A 20,723-nucleotide genomic window follows, 5' to 3' on the forward strand; every position below is an offset into this window, starting at 1 on the left:
CCAGGAGACAATCAAGCCAGGTAGGTGGCAGGAGACTCTGATGCATAAAAACAAGAATGGTCAGGATGGGAAACAACCTAATGGCCCTCAGGCCGTTAGGCTTCTGTAAAGTATGACTATGACTATGACTATGACTACTATGATTATTTCCCTGCTGCATCGCATTCAAAGTGTCACCAGATAATTTGTACTGTCCCCTATAAAATTTAATCTATCTACCCTACTTTGTTTATCCATGAGTAATTCATTTGTAGATTTAATTCTTACTTTCCAAAGTTAATATGTGTTAGCAGTACTACTGTGCTTTGAAAACTGTTCTGGAGAAATGTTGTCTCATTTGATGGTATACGTGTGTACAGTATAGTTAAATGACAAGACTTGACTTGACATGAATATGCAGAGAACGGAGGGATATGGACCAAGCCCAAGCAGAAGAGATTTAGTTTAATTAGTTGTCATTAGTTTAATGAGTTTGGCAGAACATCTTGGGCTGCTGGCGCCCTTCTTGTGCTGCTCTCTGTTCTGTATGTTTTATGCTGGATCCAGATAAAGTTAGAAATGGAAGAAGGCCATTCAGCCCATCCAGCAGTTCTGTCATTCCATGAGTTCTCAGTGATCTTCGAGCGAAGAGCGGTGGGGGAACCCTGGACATCTTTCAGCCCCACCCACATAACTGCTGTCACTACTTCAACACTTCCGACCCACCAGAAACAGAGATTGTCTGCATAAGGTATGGAGAAAGTCCAGGTCCATTGGAGAAAGTTGTTGAGAATTCCCATTATGGTCTACATGAGAAGAGCTCCCCCAGGAGATCCCACCGACCCTGTACACTTCTCCAGATGGCCCTCTCCACCCCAGTCACAATGCAGTGAAGGAATTCCAAGAACTGTGATGGCAGCTATCCCAGTTCACACATGTTGCAACAATAAACTCGCACTCAATGTCAGCAAGACCCCAAGGAATTGATTGTGGACATCATGAAGAGGAAATTGGGAGATCACACACCAGACCTCATTGTGGGATCTAAAGTGGAAAGGTGAACACCTACAAGTCCAAAATGTCAAGATCTCTGAAAATTTAGCCTGGACCCAACATATTAATGAAATTATGAGTGAGGCACACCAGTGGCTATATTTCATTAGGTGTTTCAGGAGATTTGGTATGTCACCAAAGACTCTAACAAATTCCTGCAGGTGTACTGTGGAGAGCATTCTGACTGGTTGCATTACTGTCTGATATGGAGAGGCCACCGCACAGAACGGGAAAAAGCTGTAGAGGGTTGTAAACTCTTCCAGCTCTGTCATGTAGTATATTGTATGCATTACTCTATACCTTGTGTTGGCATGTGGCCAAGTGGTTAAGGCGTTCGTCTAGTGATCTGAAGGTCGCTAGTTCGAGCCTTGGCTGAGGCAGCGTGTGAGCAAGGCACTTAACCACACATTGCTCTGCAACGACACCGGTGTCAAGCTGTATGGGTCCTAATGCCCTTCCCTTGGACAACATCGGTGGCGTGGGGAGGGGAGACTTGCAGCATGGGCAACTGCTGGTCTTCCATACAACCTTGCCCAGGCCTGCGCCCTGGAAACCTTCCAAAGCGCAAATCCATGGTCTCTTGAGACTAACGGATGCCTATAACTCTATACCAGAACAACCAATATGATACAGCAGCACCACGGCAGTGTAGAAATTAGCACAACACTATTATAGCTCAGGCCATTCCAGAATTCAGAGTTCATTTCTGATGCTTTCAGTAAGGAGTCTCTGTACATCTTCCTTATGGGTTTGCCTCGGGTGCTCCAGATGTAGCAGGTAGGTTAATTGGTCGTAGTAAATTGTTCCGTGATTAGGTTAGGGTAAGTCAGGGTTGTGGGGTTGCTGGGGCCAATGCAGCTCGAAGGGTCAACTCCACACTGTATCACGAAAATAAATTTCAGGACCTTTGTCAGTGATAGTAATTCTGAATTTGAGCTTGCTCTGGAAGTCTGGGGTTATCTGGGAAAGGACCTGGGGTTATCCGGGAAAGGATCTGGGGTTATCCGGGAAGGATCTGGGGTTATCCGGGAAAGGACCTGGGGTTATCCGGGAAGGATCTACTCTAGATGTCCAGGCTAGAGCAGGCTGCAGACAAAGCCGATGTCTCTCCTAGGTTACTGCTCTCAACACAAGGCCTTACCTTTCCCGGTGCCACCAGCCAATATCCAACCTTCCTTGAATTACAGAAAAAATTCCTATTTCCATTCCCAAATTCCCCAGTTTGTACCTCCATCCTCCATTTCTCTGGCTTTAGTACACAGAACACTACAGCACAGGAATAGGCCTTTCAGCCCATCATTGATGCTAGTCCAAACTAATCCAATCTGCCTTCATGTGGTCCATATCCTTTCATTCCTCACCTGTTCATTTGTCTGTCTAAGTGCCTCTTAAACACAACTATCGTATCTGCTTCCATCACCAGATCTGACAGCACACTCCAGGCACTGACCATTCTATGTGTAAAAATCTTACCCCGCACATATCCTTTAAACATTTCCCCCATGCCTTCTACGAATGTCTCATACCCACTGAGAAAATGATTGGGACTCTTTACCTTTCTTTTTCTCTCATAATTTTATAAAGGCTGGTGGGATGGAGATACATCTCTAGCAAAGGAGGTGTAATGCACTCCTTCCCTCCATTAGCCTGCAGGTCACCCTTGGGTGAGGTGTAGCTCCTGCTTAGACCCCCGATCAGGGTCACATGAAGCCTTGGGAGCAGGTGGTGGATGGATGAGCAGCCGGTCAAAGACCCTGATCACCTACGTCACATCACACAGCATGTCATGACGATGATGATGAATTTTCAAAACATAGAAACACAGAAAACCTACAGCACAGTACAGGCCCTTTGGCCCACAATGCTGTGCTGAACATGTACTTTCTTGAGAAATTACCTAGGGTTACCCATAGCCCTCTATTTTTCTAAGCTCCATGTACCTATCCAAAAGTCTCTTAAAAGACCCTATCGTATCCGCCTCCACCACCGTTGCCAGCAGCCCATTCCACACACTCACCACTCTCTGCGTAAAAAACTTACCCCTGACATCTCCTCTGTACCTACTTCCAAGCACCTTAAAACTGTGCCCTCCCGTGTTAGCCATTTCAGCCCTGGTAAAAAGTCTCTGACTATCCACACGATCAATGCTTCCAATCATCTCATACACCTCTATCAGGTCACCTCTTATCCTCAGCGGCTCCAAGGAAAAAAGACCGAGTTCACTCAACCTATTCTCATAAGGCATGCTCCCCAATCCAGGCAACATTCTTATAAATCTCCTCTGCACCCTTTCTATGGTTTCCACATCCTTCCTATAGTGAGGTGACCAAAACTGAGTACAGTACTCCAGGAATCTGACCAGGCTCATAGCTGCAACATTACCTCTCGGCTCCTGAACTCAATCCCATGATTGATGAAGGCCAATGCACAATATGCTTTCTTAACCACAGAGTCAACCTGCGCAGCAGCTTTGAGTGTCCTATGGACTCGGACCCCAAAATCCCTCTGATCCTCCACACAGCCAAAAGTCTTATCATTAATACTATATTCTGCCATGATATTTGACCTACCAAAGTGAACCACCTCATACTTATCTTGGTTGAACTCCATCTGCCACTTCTCAGCCCAGTTTTGTATCCTATCAATGTCCTGATGTAACCTCTGACAGCCCTCCACACTATCCACAACACTCCCAACCTTTGTGTCATCGGCAAATTTACTAACCCAACCCTCCACTTCCTCATCCAGGTCATTTATAAAAATCACAAAGAGAAGGGGTCCCAGAGCAGATCCCTGAGGCACACCACTGGTCACCAGCCTCCATGCAGAATATGACCCATCTACAACCACTCCGCCTTCTCTGGGCAAGCCAATTCTGGATCCACAAAGCAAGGTCCCCTTGGATCCCATGCCTCCTTATTTTCTCAATAAGCTTTACATGGGGTACCTTGTCAAATGCCTTGCTGAGATCCATATACACTACATCTACTGCTCTACCGTTATCAATGTGTTTAGTCACATCCTCAAAAAATTGAATCAGGCTTGTAAGGCACAACCTGCCTTTGAAAAAGCCATGCTGACTATTCCTAATCATATTATGCCTCTCCAAATGCTCATAAATCCTGTCTCTGAGGATCTTTTCCATCAACTTACCAACCAATTTTATCAAGTTCTGTCAGGTTTCCTGAAAACCTCCAGGGAAATAAGTCCAGCTTTTAAGGCCAGTGTGTGTGAGGTGTGTGAAGATGGGAAAGGAGCTTGTTTATCTGTTGTTCATTTGTTGTGTGGTTGTTGTTTGTGTTGTTCTGTTGTGTTGTCGTTTTGTTGATCATTGTGGACGTGCTGCGTTGGTACCGGAAAGTGTGCTGACACTTGCAGGCCGCCCCTCACATTGTTAGGTTGTGCTGGTGGTTAACACAAACGACACGATTCACTGTATGTTGCAGGGTACAAGTGATAAGTAAATCTGAAAGTGAATGTGAGCCTGAACCACCTGTTATAGCTCATGCCCACCAATCCAGGCAGAATCAGAATGCTGGAAGAATGCAGCAGGCAGCATCCGTGGAGGAGAATAAGAAGTCAGCGTTTTGGGCCAATGTCCTTCATTTGGGTGCTGGTTTGCATCTGCAGGATCACCCTGACGAGCCACCTCTACACCCTCCACAAAAGCCCCACCTTGGGGTAATGGAGTGCAGACACTGGGTATCCTATGCCTTGCCAGTTCTCTGTGCTACACGTGTGACCTGTGCTCCTGTAACTTCTGGTACAGACACACAGATGTTCACACTCACACACACGCGTGCACACACCCGCACTCACACACAAACACATTCACATGCACACACACACCAACACTCACTAACACGTGCGCGCACACACACACACACACACACACACACACACACACACATTCATTCACATACACATACACATACACATAACAGTGGTATGCAAAAGTTTGGGCACCCCTGGACAAAATTTCTGTTACTGTGAATAGCTAAGTGAGTAAAAGATGACCTGATTTCCAAAAGGCATAAAGTTAAAGATGACACATTTCTTTAATATTTTAGGCAAGATTACTTTTTTACTTCCATCTTTTACAGTTTCAAAATAACAAAGAAGGAAAAGGGCCCAAAGCAAAAGTTTGGACACCCTGCATGGTCAGTACTTAGTAACACCCCCTTCGGCAAGTATCACAGCATATAAACGCTTTCTGTAGCCAGCTAAGAGTCTTTCAATTCTTGTTTGGGGGATTTTCACCCATTCTTCCTTGCAAAAGGCTTCTAGTTCTGTGAGATTCTTGGGCCGTTTTGCATGCACTGCTCTTTTGAGGTCTATCCACAGATTTTCGATGATGTTTAGGTCAGGGGACTGTGAGGGCCATGGCAAAACCTTCAGCTTGTGCCTCTTGAGGTAGTTCATTGTCGATTTTGAGGTGTGTTTAGGATCATTATCCTGTTGTAGAAACCATCCTCTTTTCATCTTCAGCTTTTTTAAGGATGGTGTGATGTTTGCTTCCAGAATTGCTGGTATTTAATTGAATTCATTCTTCCCTCTACCAGTGAAATGTTCCCCGTGCCACTGGCTGCAACACAAGCCCAAAGCATGATCGATCCACCCCCGTGCTTAACAGTTGGAGAGATGTTCCTTTCATGAAATTCTGCACTCTTTTTTCTCCAAACATACTTTTCCTCATTGCAGCCAAAAAGTTCTATTTTAACTTTATCAGTCCACAGGACTTATTTCCAAAATGCATCAGGCTTGTTTAGATGTTCCTTTGCAAACTTCTGACACTAAATTTTGTGGTGAGGATGTAGGAAAGGTTTTCTCCTGATGACTCTTCCATGAAGGTTATATTTGTGCAGGTGTCACTGCACAGTAGAACAGTGCACCCCCACTCCAGAGTCTGCTAAATCTTCCTGAAGGTCTTTTGCCCTCAAACAGGGATTTTGATTTGCCTTTCTAGCAATCTTATGAGTTCTCTTGGAAAGTTTTCTTGGTCTTCCAGACCTCAGCTTGACATCCACTGTTCCTGTTAACTGCCTTAATTACATTATGAACTGAGGAAATGGCTACCTGAAAATGCTTTGCTATCTTCTTATAGCCTTCTCCTGCTTTGTGGGAACATTTATTTTAATTTTCAGAGTGCTAGGTAGCTGCTTAGAGGAGCCCATGGCTGCTGATTGTTGGGACAAGGTTTGAGGAGTCAGAATATTTATAAAGCTTTGAAATATGCATCACCTGGCCTTTCCGAACGATGACTGTGAACAAGCCATAGCCCTAAGAAGCTAATTAAGGTCTGAGACCTTGGTAAACGTTATCTGAGAGCTCAAATCTCTTGGGGGTGCCCAAACTTTTGCATGGTGCTCCTTTCCTTTTTTTCAGTCTAAGGTTGTACAAAAGCAAAAATAATACACAAACTTGCTTAAAATGTTGAAAAGAATGTTTCATCTTTAACTTTATGACTTTCAGAGATCAGTTCACCTTCTACTCACTTAACTATTCACAGTAACAGGAATTTTGACCAGGGGTGCCCAAACTTTTGCATGACACTGTACATGGGCGCGCACACATACACACACACACTCATTTACATACACATACATGCACAGACATGCGCGTGCATGCACGCGTACACACACACACACACACACACACACATATATACACACACACACACACATACACACCCACACTCATTTACATACACATACATGCACAGACGTGCGCACACACACACAGTCACATACATCCACATACACACACACAGCCACAGAGACACAGACACAGACACACACACACACAAACACACACACATTCACACTCATGCACACACATATTTTTTCTTACTTCTTTTTATAAATTTTTGGAGAAAGGAAAAAGCATTCTAACCTAATCTTTTTACCCCCAAAAAGAATTCTTGCAGAAGGAAAAGATTATTGTACATGGAATCATTCCAGGAAATTATAGTTCATTATAGGAATTCATAAAAGGAGTTATTGACATCAGATGAAGCTAATCTCCACCCTGTCAGTAACAGGGAGCAGTCAGCATGAAGACTTAACTATTTTTTCTCAGGTTTATTTCAATTCATGTGGTTGCGGAATTTGTTTAATGGCACCATAGGGCCCACCGTTGGTCAGGGTTGACCATGGATGTTGTGTTCCAGCTGTCTACATGATATGCAAGCCAGGGCAGTGTGTTATGGAGAGCAAGCTGTTGCCTGTGTGGTAGGCTCTCCCTCTCCACGCAGCTGATGAATAATGTCAGAGACCGATACAGTTCGGTATCAGCGGTGTCGCAGGTGTTGCCAGTCAGCATTAAACTCATTGTAGGGCTACCTTAGGGACTCCAGCTCCGGACTTTTCCTCGGGGTTTTTACTCCCGAAGCCTTCCCCATGAGTGGGTATAGCTGCAAGGCAGTGGAGATTCGAGATCCAAATTTTCCTTTTCCTAGATGAACAGAAGACGAATCCCATCTGCCCAAAATGAAAGGCTTTAGGGCACCAGTAGCCTGTGTTACATACCTCATGGAGATCTTGTGACTTTCTTGTGAGAATGATGTAATGGTCTTTTGGCAGTCACCTGATGTAATTTTCCCGCCGATGTGAGGTCACGTGATGACATGTTCACCACGGGTATAAAATGGAAGATCCCTGGTGATGCAGTTAGTTTTCCAGTTAGAACATCAATGAGATACTCCGCTCCACTGCGTATTTGCATTATGACACAGTTTTGATTTTAAACTGAGTTTTATGTTTTATTGTTAGGTACAGAAGTCTAGGCCGGCAGTTTGACCAATCACTGTCAGGTTTGTTAATGTATCTTTTCAGTAACATTGGAGAGTGAAGACGGGACCCTGAAGGAGACGTTCGACAGGTTCGGAAAGGATCGACCATTATTGAATTCGTTCAAGAAAGAGTGATTTGCATGAGATAGCCTCTGCTAAAAGTGGTAGAAAAGGCTGTGCAGGATCTATTCTATGGAGGAAGAGGTCAGTGCCTTTAAAACCATTTTATTTCTGTCATCGTGAATCCTGCAGACAAGGCAGGATCTGGCAGGGAGTGGCAGTGACGTCATGTCTTCGAGGAATTCATTACTTCATGAAAGTCTCTCCTAATTGACTATATAAGTCTCTTGGACTTTAAAATGTACCATTCGAGGAACTGTGTTTGAATTTATCGCTTTAAGAACTGGTTTCGCATTTATCACTTAAGTACCAGTACTGAGTAGCAGTTTACTGAATGGCCACATAGCCGTTTACTTCTGTTTAGGGTTTTCATTTTTTTAAATTGTTTATCAGGGTTTAATAAATGCTCGTTTGTTTATAAATCCTGACTGGATATAGTCATTGTTGCTGATCACGTGACACCTGTCTTTGCTCCTTCTCCTGTCAGTAGAAAGAGGTGAAGGCCGGGAGCTGGTCTTGGTCGTCAGGGGCTGTTTGAGATGCACACCAGGCAGCAGTGCAGTGCAATGCATGAGAATTACTGTGAGTTACAGAAAACAAACAAACAAACAAATAAATAGGTAGATAAGTAGTGCAAAAGACAAATAGTGAGGTAACATTCACGGGCTCATTGTCATTGTCCACTCAAAAATCTGATGGCAAAGTAGGAAGAAACTGTTCCTCAAATGTTGAGTATGTGTCATCAGGCTTCTGTACCCCCTCCCTGAGGGTCCGTCAGGAAGGATGCCACCTTCTTGAAGATGCCCTCAGTCATTAGGAGCGATGTGCCTGCGATGAAGCCGGCTGAGTTTACAACCCTCCGCAGCTCTTTTTGATCCTGTGCATTGGGACCTCTTTACCAGACAGTGATGCAACCAGTCAGAGTGTTCTCCATGGTACACCTGCAGAAATTTTCCAGAGCCTGTGGTGAAATACCAAATCTCCTCAAACTCCTACTGAAAGAGAACCACTGGGTTCTTCCAGTAGTCTGTTTTGCTGTAGATTCCAGCATCCATGGTCACTTGGGTCTCCCGTGTACCGCAGGCTGGGACCAGGAACCATGGGATGAAGCACATTTGCACCTATTATCTCCCAAGTCCCCTGCCTCAGCATGACTGGAGAGTCTTCAGTAAGAACGGCCATCACACTAAGTAAGAAGAAGACTGGAGACTGGAGGCTGCAAGTCTGTCTTAGAGTTGGAGGACTGTCCATGTATTCGGGTGGGTGGGAGGGAGGTTAAGAGGGAGGGAAGGGGCTTGTTTTGCTAGGGTAGCACATACAAATTGCTGAAGGAACTCAGCAGGACAGGAAGCATCTATTGAAAGGAATAAATAGTACAAAACGTAGTGCACATGACCCAGTGCGTCACAGGTAAAGCCCTCCCCACCATTGAGCACATCTACATGGTCTGCTGTCACAGGAAAGCAGCATCCATCATCAGTGACCCCCACCACCCAGGACATGCTCTCTTCTCACTGCTGCCACCAGGAGGAGGTACAGGAGCCCCAGGACTGACACCACTAGCTTCAGAAACAGTTATTTCCCCTCAGCCAACAAGGCTCATGGACCAAAAGGGATAACTTCACACAATCTCACTTGTCCCATCATTGAAATGTTCCCACAACCTATGGACTCACTTTCAAGAATGCTTCATCTCATGTTCTTGATATTTACTATTTATTTATTTAATATTATTATTAATTCTTCTTTTTGTATTTGCATTGTTTGTTGTCTGCTGCAGTCTGGTTGAACACCCAAGTTGGTGCAGTATTTCATAGATTCTGTTATGGTTATTATTCTATAGATTTATTGAGTATGCCCACAAGAAATGAATCTCAGGGGTGTATATAGTGACATACTGTACCTTGATAATAAATTTATTTTGAACTTCAAAAGTTTCAGGCTGAAACTTTACATCAGGTGCCAAAACATCAACTGTCTATTCATTTCCATAGTTGCTGTCTGACCTGCTGAGACCCCCCAGCATTTTGTGTGTGTTACTCTGGAATTCCAGCATCTGCAGAATCTCTTGTGTTTATGGCTTGTCTTGCTGTTGTTGTATTTTTGCCTGTTGTGTTCCGTGTTGTTTTGCTGAGTATTGTGGGCATGGTATGTTGGCACTGGAATGTGTAGCAACACTTGAAGGCTCCCCACAGCACACCCTGACGTTGTTAATACAACTATGATCTTCACAGTATGTTTCAATGTACATGTGTGTTACATACGTGGGCTTTGACCAAAGGAAAGATGGCTGGAGTTGCTCAGCATTTTAGTGCAAGGGTGTATATTCGGTGTATCAAAAATCAAACTTACAAAAATTAGTGAAAGTAACGAAAAGGAAACAGTCAATATTTACAAAAAGATATCTACCAGAAAACACAATTATAGTTACAAGCCAGATCTGCTGTGACTTCCTGGCAGCTCGATCTGTGAGAGCAATCCGCCGCAATTTTTAGGCACCAGGACATACTATCTTTAATTACCCATGAAGTTGACTTCAGAAGTTGCAGGAATCGGATTCAGTGTAGCTTCAATCATATTACAAAATGAACAGAAGTAACTACCTTAAATATAGAATACAAACAGCATTTACGACACTTACACATCCTCTTTACTAAAGAAATGGGTTATTCCACCATGTATAGAGGGAAAGGCACCATAACGCCAACCTGACCATATCGGCTCAGTTTAGGACCTATTATGAGAATATACTTGTGAAGACATTGCAATTATATACTCAGCAACAACAGCAGAATGACAAGGCAATGTTTGTGTGTCTGCAAAATGCGCATGCGCACAGAGTGCATTAACGAGCGCTCTCCATCACAATGTGATAAATAAATCTAAAGCTGAATCAGACATTAGCACTACCTGAGTATTTCTTGGGCAGAGTGCCACCGTTGATAGGTCACGTGTATTCCCTGCTCAACACTAACTTGAAATAACTTAACTTGTGGTGCTTAATGAAAGCTAAATTCACTGAGAAGTTAGGGTGGTCCAGAAAATTCATAACGTTGGGCTCTTTCATTTTGTGTTAACATTCTGCAAAATCCGTCCTTATGATTTTGGTGTTTGGCAGGGAAGCTTTCAACTAAGTGTCTGTCAATAGGTAGTTGGCAGGATTTCAGATGCTGATAAGGAGGCGTACAGGAGCAAGATAGATCAGCTGGTTGAGTGGTGCTGCAGCAACAACCTTGCACTCAACGTCAGTAAGACCAAGGAATTGATTGTGGACTTCAGGAAGGGGAAGTCAAGGTAACACACACCAGTCCTTGTTGAGGGATCATCAGTGGAAAGGGGGAGCAGTTTCAAGTTCCTGGATGTCAGCATCTCTGAGGATCTAGCCTGGGCCCAACATACTGATGCAATTACAAAAAAGGTGTGTCAGAGGCTATACTTCTTTTGGAGTTTGAGAGAATTTTTATGACTAAAGGTACTCACAAATTTCTACAGATCTACCATGGAGAGCATTCCAACTAGTTTCATCACCACCTGGTATGGAGGGGCCACTGCACAGAATCAGAAAAAGCTGCAGAAAGCTGTCAGCTCAGCCAGCTCCATCATGGACACTAGCCTCCACAGCATCCCAGACACCTTCAAAAGTCGAAGCATCAAAAAGGTGACATCCATCACTCAGTGCGTGGCCTCTTCTCATTGCTATCATCAAGGAGGAGGTGCAGGAGCCTACACACACACACACACACACACAAAATGTTTCATGAACAGTTGCTTCTCTTGTGCCATCAGATTTCTGAATGGATAATGAATCAATGTACAATAGCTCACTATTTTTCCTCTCTTTTTTCACTACTAATTTATTTTTAATTTTTATATACATATAGTCCGGTGTAAAAGGTACTCTAGCACATATACATAGCTGGGATGCCCAAGACTTTTGCACAGTATTATAGTAATGTTATGTATTGCACTGTACTGCTGCTGCTGCAAAAACACATGACATATGTGAGTGATGATAAATCTGATTCTGATATGTGTCTCTTTTGTGGACTGAGAGTGGGAAGGGGGCAGGGAGAGGGGAATCATGGCTGGGAAAAGGGGAAGGGAAAGGGGAGGGAGTGGGAAGCACCAGAGAGACATTCTGTAATAATCAATAAACCAATGGTTTGGAATCAAATGACCTTGCCTGGTGTCTGAGGGCTGGGTGTGTCTGCACCCACATCACCCTGCCCCTGGCACTCCTCTGCCACCTATCCCACACCCTTCCCATGGTGCTCCACCCTCACCATTCCCAACATCCTTTGCTCCCACCAGATTTACAAACTCACTCTCCACTCCACATTGACAAACACAATACTGTGCAAAAGTCTTAGGCACCCGAGCTATATATATGTGTCTCAGACTTTCCCTATACTTTTTATTGTAATTTATAGTTTTTATTATTATATATTGCATTGTACTCCTGTTGCAAAGTTAACAAATTTCAAGACATATGTTGGTGACCTGATTCTGATTGGGATGTCTGTAAGTAGGTTTAATTTTTACTGAGTGCCCATTAATGGTCTAGTCTTTGGCTGGAATTAGCCGACTGCACACAGACTCACAAGCACTGCACTGATTCTACTCTATCGACAAAATTATGGGGAAAGAAAGCATAAAAACCTGATGCTAAATCCATAACTCCTAACCCAGTACAAAACAACCCCATCAGCTGTATCAACAAGGAATAACAGTAAGTATACCTAAAAACTGTAAAATATAGGAGCAGAATTAGGTTATTCAGCCCCTCAAGTCTGCTCTGCTATTGAATCATGGCTGATTTTTTTCAACCTCATGCCCCAGCCTTCTACCTTCCTTACTAATCAAGAACCTATTAACCTCTGCCTTAATAAACCCAATGATGTGCCTTGCACAGCCCTCTGTGGCAACAAATTTCACAAATTCACCACTCTCTGGCTAAAGAAATTCCTCCTCATCTCAGTTTTAAAGGGATATCCATTTTTTCTGAGGTTATGCTCGCAAATCCTAGACTCTGCTACCAATGGAAACATCCTCTCCATGTCCACTCTATCCAGGCTGGTAGGTTTCAACCGGATTCCCCTCATCCTACTGAACTCCATTGAGTGCAGGCCCAGAGACAACATACATTCAAGATTCAAGATTGTTTAATGTCATTTCCTGTACACAAGTGGAAAGGAGAATGAGGACTCTCCTAATGCATTAACCCTTTCGTTCCTGGGATCATTATGTGAACCTTGTCTGGACTCTCTGCAGCATATGCTTCCTTAGATAAGGGGGTTAAAATTGCTCACAATGTTCAAATATGGTCCAACCAACACCAAGTACAACTTCAGTATCATACCCTTGATTTCATGTTCTAGTCCTCTGGAAATGAACATTAACATTGCATTTGCCTTCCATACTGCTGACTTGGGTGGCGGGGTGGAGATATGTTTCTATCAAAGGAGGTGTAAGGCACCCCTTCTCTCTGCTAGCTTGCAGGTCACCCTCGGACAAGGTGTAGCCCCTGATTAGCCCTCCCCGATCAGGGTCAGGTGAGGCCATGGGAGCAGGTGGTGGATGTTCGTATGAGTAGCTGGTGCATATCGCAAATCCTGGTTATGTGACCACTGACAATCTCTGAAGAGTATTGATAGTGGCTGGGGTCACCCAGCTTGTAAAGACACTGCCCTGAAGGAGGCAATGGCAAACCACTTCTGCAGAAAAATTGCCCAGAACAATCATGGTTATAGAAAGTCCGTGGTTGCCCATATCATATGGCACATCACATTACAAATGAACTACTGCCTTCAACCGTGCATACACGAAACTTGGACTTACCATCAATTCCAACAAGACTCAGATCATCCATCAACCATCACAAATTGAGACAAATCGGATAGAACCATCAACTCAACTTGGCGGAACAACCCTGGAAAACGTGGACCACCTTCCATATCTTGGAAGGCACCTCTCCTCCAATATCGACCTTAACGATGAGATCCAACATCGTCTTAAATGCACTGGAACAGCCTTTCGACATCTCCGAACAAGAGTCTTTAATGATTGTGACATCTGAGCAGACACCAAAATGTTAGTGTACAAAGCAGTGGTAATCCCAACGCTCCTGGACAACATACTGACGACATCTGAAGGCACTTGAAACATTCCATCAACACTGCTTCAAAACATCTTAAGTATCAGCTGGGAAGATAGAAGAACCAATGTCAATGTGCTAAATGAAGCAAAAACAACAAGCATTGAAGCCTACGTCATCAAGAACCAACTAAGATGGAGCGGTCATGTTGTTCGGATGAAAGACAAACGTCTGCCGAAACAAATCTTCTACTCCCAGCTAAAGAAGGCAAATGTAAAAGAAGCGGACAACAGAAGAGACTCAAAGACGTCTTAAAAGCCAACATGAAGGAATGTAACATCGACGTCAACAATTAGGAAACCAATGCCAAGGACAGGAAACTCTGGCAAGCCATCATTTGAGAAGGAACAACAATTTTCGAAGCCAACAGGTGTGCAGAAGAAAAGAGAAGAAAATGGAAAGAGAGGCAGCAACAACCACAGCCCGATCTGCCATCTGGAACTACCTGTTCTGAATGCAGAAGAACTTTCAAAGCCAAGATTGGACTCATAAGCCACTTCAGAGCCCATAAGTAGATCAACAGAATGAAGACCATCATCCTTGACCTCGAGGTATAGCCACGACGCTACACATGGTGCCACACATGAGGCTACTTAACAAGATAAGAGCCCATGAAATTACGGGAAAGTTACATACATGGATAGAGCATTGGCTGATTGGCAGGAAACAGAGAGTGGGAATAAAGGGATCCTATTCTGGTTGGCTGCCGTTTACCAGTGGTGTTCCACAGGGATCAGTGTTGGGGCCGCTTCTTTTTACATTGTACATCAACGATTTAGATTATGGAATAGATGGCTTTAAGTTTGCTGACGATTCGAAGATAGGTGGAGGGGCCGGTAGTGCTGAGGAAACGGAGAGTCTGCAGAGAGACTTGGATAGATTGGAAGAATGGGCAGAGAAGTGGCAAATGAAGTACAATGTTGGAAAGTGTATGGTTATGCACTTTGGCAGAAAAAATAAACGGGCAGACTATTATTTAAATGGGGAAAGAATTCAAAGTTCTGAGATGCAACAGAACTTGGGAGTCCTCGTACAGGATACCCTTAAAGTTAACCTCCAGGTTGAGTCGGTGGTGAAGAAGGCGAATGCAATGTTGGCATTCATTTCTAGAGGAATAGAGTATAGGAGCAGGGATGTGATGTTGAGGCTCTATAAGGCGCTGGTGAGACCTCACTTGGAGTACTGTGGGCAGTTTTGGTCTCCTTATTTAAGAAAGTATGTGCTGACATTGGAGAGGGTACAGAGAAGATTCACTAGAATGATTCCGGGAATGAGAGGGTTAACATATGAGGAACGTTTGTCCGCTCTTGGACTGTATTCCTTGGAGCTTAGAAGAATGAGGGGAAACCTCATAGAAACATTTCGAATGTTAAAAAGCATGGACAGAGTGGATGTGGCAAAGTTGTTTCCCATGATGGAGGAGTCTAGTACGAGAGGGCATGATTTAAAGATTGAAGGGCGCCCTTTCAGAACAGAAATGCGAAGAAATTTTTTTAGTCAGAGGGTGGTGAATCTATGGAATTTGTTGCCACGGGCAGCAGTGGAGGCCAAGTCATTGGGTGTATTTAAGGCAGAGATTGATAGGTATCTGAGTAGCCAGGGCATCAAAAGTTATGGTGAGAAGGCAGGGGAGTGGGACTAAATAGGAGAAAATGGATCAGCTCATGATAAAATGGCAGAGCAGACTCGCTGGGCCAAATGGCCTACTTCTGCTCCTTTGTCTTATGGTCTTATGGTCTTATGGACGCCGACTGACTCAACATGTAAGTTAACCTTGATGATATCCTGCACAAGGATTCCCAGGACCCTTTGCACCTCTGATTTCTGAATTCTCACCCTATTTAGAAATGAGACAACATTTTTATCCTTCCTAACAAAGTGCAAAACCTCTACATTTCCCTCTGCCATTTAATTGCCCACTAACTGACTCTGTGACTGTGGACTCACTTTTGTCAACTCTGCAGTTCGTGTTCTATGCATTATTTGTTTACTCTTTCATTATTTGCATGGTTTCTCCTCTTTTGCACTTTGGATGTTTTTTCAGTCTTTGTTTCGTGTGGGTTTTTTATGGATTCTATTGTGATTCTTTGTTGTGTGGATTCCTGCAAGAAGCCGTATCTCAAGGTTGTATATGCTATACATTGATAATAAATTTACTTTGAACTTTGAACTTCTGCAGGTTCTCTGCCTCTGAGACACTGCCTGCCCTTCCACAGATCTTGGTATCATCTACATTGCTGTCCAGATCATCCTCTAAGAGTGGTGGGGCCCTGGGAAATCCCGAGCAACAGAGATCTTGCTGCACATGACCACGGATTCCTGAAGGTGGCAGTACAGTTAGATTAAAATGGTGTGGAGGGTATACTGGATCAACACACACAAAGTGCTGGAGGAACTCAGCATGCCAGGCAGCATCTATGGAAAAGAGTACAGTCACCGTTCCATGCTGAGACCCTTCTTGCCTTCAAAGCTCAAAGAAAATTTATTATCAAAGTACATATATGTCACCATATACAACCCTGCAGGCATTCACAATAAACACAAAGAAACACCACAGAATCAGTGTTGTGTGTTTGATGTTTTCCTGAACGGATTCCGTGGTGCTTGTTTGTTTCATGGCTGCCTGCGGGAAATCGAATCTCAGTGTTGTATTCTGCATGCTGTGTGTACTTTGAACTTTGAACAAGATGGACAAACAACCAATACACATCTGAATAAGCACTGGAGCGTGGTGTTCAACACTGGTTGCCAGTCTATGGGAAGGATGTGATTGCAGGGAATGCAGAGAAGATACAACTATGGAACCCATTTACATGAACCCCTGTAACAGGAAGGAAGCGTCCATCATCAAGGACCCCATCGTCCAGATCTACTCCCTTCTTTCTACTACCATCAGGCAGGAGGTACAGGTGTAGGGCAATGTAATGAGTGACAGATGACACATGCTGTTCCTAATAGAAACTGTTCTACATAATTCACAAACACTATCATCGAGCTGCTTTTGGTGTTTTGGTAATGGAAATGAAGTGCTGCGGCTTTTGTTAAGTACATAACATGACTTGCCTGTTTTTTTCCACAAAATCCTGCACAGGAGCCTCAGGTTCCACAACAGCAGGTTCAGGTACAGTTATAGCCAGCAGGATGCTGAACAGATTTGCATAACTTCACTCACCTCGACACTGAACTGATTCCACAACCTGTAAAAACAAGAGAAGACCAGCAGGTGCAGGAAATCAAAGTAATACACACAAAATGCCGGAGGAATGAGCAGACCAAGGTCTTGGCCTGACCTTCAACTGTTTACACTTTTCCATAGATGCTGCCTGGCCTGCTGAGTTCCTCCAGCATTCTGTGTGCGTTACCACAACCTACAGACTCACTTTCAAGGACGCTTAACAACTCATAATCACAGTGTTATTTTTATTTGCTATTTGTTCATTTTTGCACATTGGTTGTTTATCAGCCATTGTCTGTACATATGTAGTTTTTCACAAGTTTCTTTTGTATTTCCTTTTTCCATAAGAATATGACATATGGGAACAGAACTAGGCCATTTGGCCCATCGAGTCTGCTCCGCCATTTCGTCATGGCTGATCCAATTTTCCTCTCAGCACTAATCTCCTGCCTTCTCCCCGTATCCCTTCATGCCCTGAACAATCAAGAATCTATCAACCTCTGCCTTAAATATACAGAAAGACTTGGTCTCCACAGCTGCCTGTGGCAAAGAGTTCCACAGATTCACCACTCTGTAGCTAAAGAAATTCCTCTTCATCTCCATTCTAAAAGGACGCCCCTCCATTCACAGACTGTGTCCTCTGGTCTTAGATTCCCCCATCATTGGAAACATCCTCTCCACATCCACTCTATCAAGGTCTTTCACCATTCATTAGGCTTTAATGAGATCACCCTCATTCTTCAGAATTCTAGTGAGTACAGGCCCAGACAATCAACACTCTTCATATGACAAGCCATTCAATCCTGGAATATATTTTATGAACCTCCTTTCTAAGATAGGTGCCCAAACCTGCTCAAAAATCTCTAAGTCAAGCCTCAGCAGTGCTTTATAAAGTTTCAATATTACATCCTTGCTCTTATATCCTAGTCCTCTTGAAATGAAAGCTAACATTGCATTTGATTTCCTCACCACAGACCCAACCTGCAAATTAACCTTTAGGTTTACAAGGACTCCCAGGTCCCAAAACACCTCAGTTTTTTGTATTTTCTCTCCATTTAGAAAATATTCAAACCTTTCATTTCTTTTACCAAATGCATGACCATACACTTCACAACAGTATATTCCATCTGCCATTTATTTGCCCATTCTCCTAATCAATCCAAGTCCTTCTGTAGCCTTTTTACTTCCTCAAAACACCTGCCCCTCCACCTACTTTCATATCATCTGCAAACATTGAAACAAAGCCAGGAGGTACGTCGTCTGCTGAAGGCTAGATCTGTGGCATTCAAGTCTGGCAACCTAGGCCTGTACCAGAAAACCAGTTATGATTTGTGGAGGGCTATTTCAAGGGCGAAAGGACAATTTCGAATGAGGTTGGAGGCGACATTGGATGCACAGTAACTCTGGCAGGGTCTGCAAGACATTACTTCCTACAAAGTGAAACCCAATAGAATGAATGGCAGCGATGATTCACCACCAGATGAACTCAACGCCTTCTATGCCCACTTTGACCCTGTGATCTCCATCTCAGAGGCCGATGTTAGACTGTCATTAAAGAGAGTGAACTCTCGCAAGGCGGAAGGTCATGATGGAGTATATGGTAAGGCTCCGAAAACCAACTAGCTGGAGTATTCAAGGACATTTTCAACCTCTCACTGCTACAGGCAGAAGTTTCCACTTGTTTCAAAAAGGCAACAATTATACCAGTGCCTAAGAAGAATAATGTGAACTGCCTTAATGACTATCACCTGGTAGCACTCACATCGAGAGCGATGAAATACTTTGAGAGGTTGGTCATGACTAGACTGAACTCCTGCCTCAGCAAGGACCTGGACCCATTGCAATTTGCCTATCACTACAATAGGTCAACGGCAGATGCAATCTCAATGGCTCTTCACATGGCTTTAGACCACCTGGACTACGCAAACACCTATTTCAAGATGCTGTTCATCGACTATAGCTCAGCATTTAATACCATCATTTCCACAACCCTGATTGAGAAGTTGCAGAACCTGGGCCTCTGTACCTCGCTCTGAATCCTTGACTTCCTAACCTGAAGACCACAGTCTGTGTGGATTGGTGATAACATATCCTCCTCGCTGATGATCAACACTGGTGCACCTCAGGGGTGTGTGCTTAGCCCACTGCTCTACTCTCTGTATACACCTGACTGTGTGGCTAGGCATAGCTCAAATACCATCTACAAATTTGCTGATGATACAACCATTGTTGGTAGAATCTCAGGTGGCGACGAGAGGATGTACAGGAGCGAGATATGCCAACTAGTGAAGTTGTGTCGCAGCAACAACCTGGTACTCAACGTCGGTAAGATGAAAGAGCTGATTGTGGGCTTCAGGAAGGGTAAGATGAAGGAACACATACCAATCCTCATAGAGGGTTCAGAAGTGGAGAGAGTGAGCAGCTTCAAGTTCCTGGGTGTCAAGATCTCTGAGGATCTAACCTGGTCCCAACATACTGATGTAGTCATAAAGAAGGCAAGACAGTGGCTATATTTTATTAGGAGTTTGAAGCGATTTGGCATGTCAACAAATACACTCAAAAACTCCTATAGTTGTACTGGGGAGAGCATTCTGACAGTCTGCATCACTGTCTGGTATGGGGGGGCTACTGCACAGGACCAGAAGAAGCTGCAGAAGGTTGTAAATCAAGTCTTGGGAACTAGCCTATAAAGCCCCCACGGCATCTTTAGGGAGCGGTTACCATCAGGTTGGAGATACAGAAACCTGAGGACACACACTCAGTGATTCAGAAACAGCTTCTTCCCCTCTGCCATCCGATCCCTAAATGGACTTTGAAGCTTTGGACACTAATATACAGTATTTCTGTTTTTGCACATTTTTTAATAATCTATTCAAAATACGTAATTGATTTACTTGTTTAGAACCATAGAACCATAGAAACTACAGCACAGAAACAGGCCCTTTGGCCCTTCTTGGCTGTGCCGATCCATTTTCTGCCTAGTCCCACTGACCTGCACACGGACCATATCCCTCCATACACCTCCCATCCATGTATCTGTCCAATTTATTCTTAAATGTTAAAAAAGAACCCGCATTTACCACCTCGTCTGGCAGCTCATTCCATACTCCTACCACTCTCTGTGTGAAGAAGCCCCCCCTAATGTTCCCTTTAAACTTTTCCCCCCTCACCCTTAACCCATGTCCTCTGGTTTTTTTCTCCCCTTGCCTCAGTGGAAAAAGCCTGCTTGCATTCACTCTATCTATACCCATCATAATTTTATATACCTCTATCAAATCTCCCCTCATTCTTCTACGCTCCAGGGAATAAAGTCCTAATCTATTCAACCTTTCTCTGTAACTGAGTTTCTCAAGTCCCGGCAACATCCTTGTAAACCTTCTCTGCACTCTTTCAACCTTATTTATATCCTTCCTGTAATTTGGTGACCAAAATTGAACACAATACTCCAGATT

The sequence above is a fragment of the Mobula birostris genome, unplaced genomic scaffold (assembly GCF_030028105.1).
Source record: "Mobula birostris isolate sMobBir1 unplaced genomic scaffold, sMobBir1.hap1 scaffold_673, whole genome shotgun sequence".
Lineage (NCBI taxonomy): Eukaryota > Metazoa > Chordata > Chondrichthyes > Myliobatiformes > Myliobatidae > Mobula > Mobula birostris.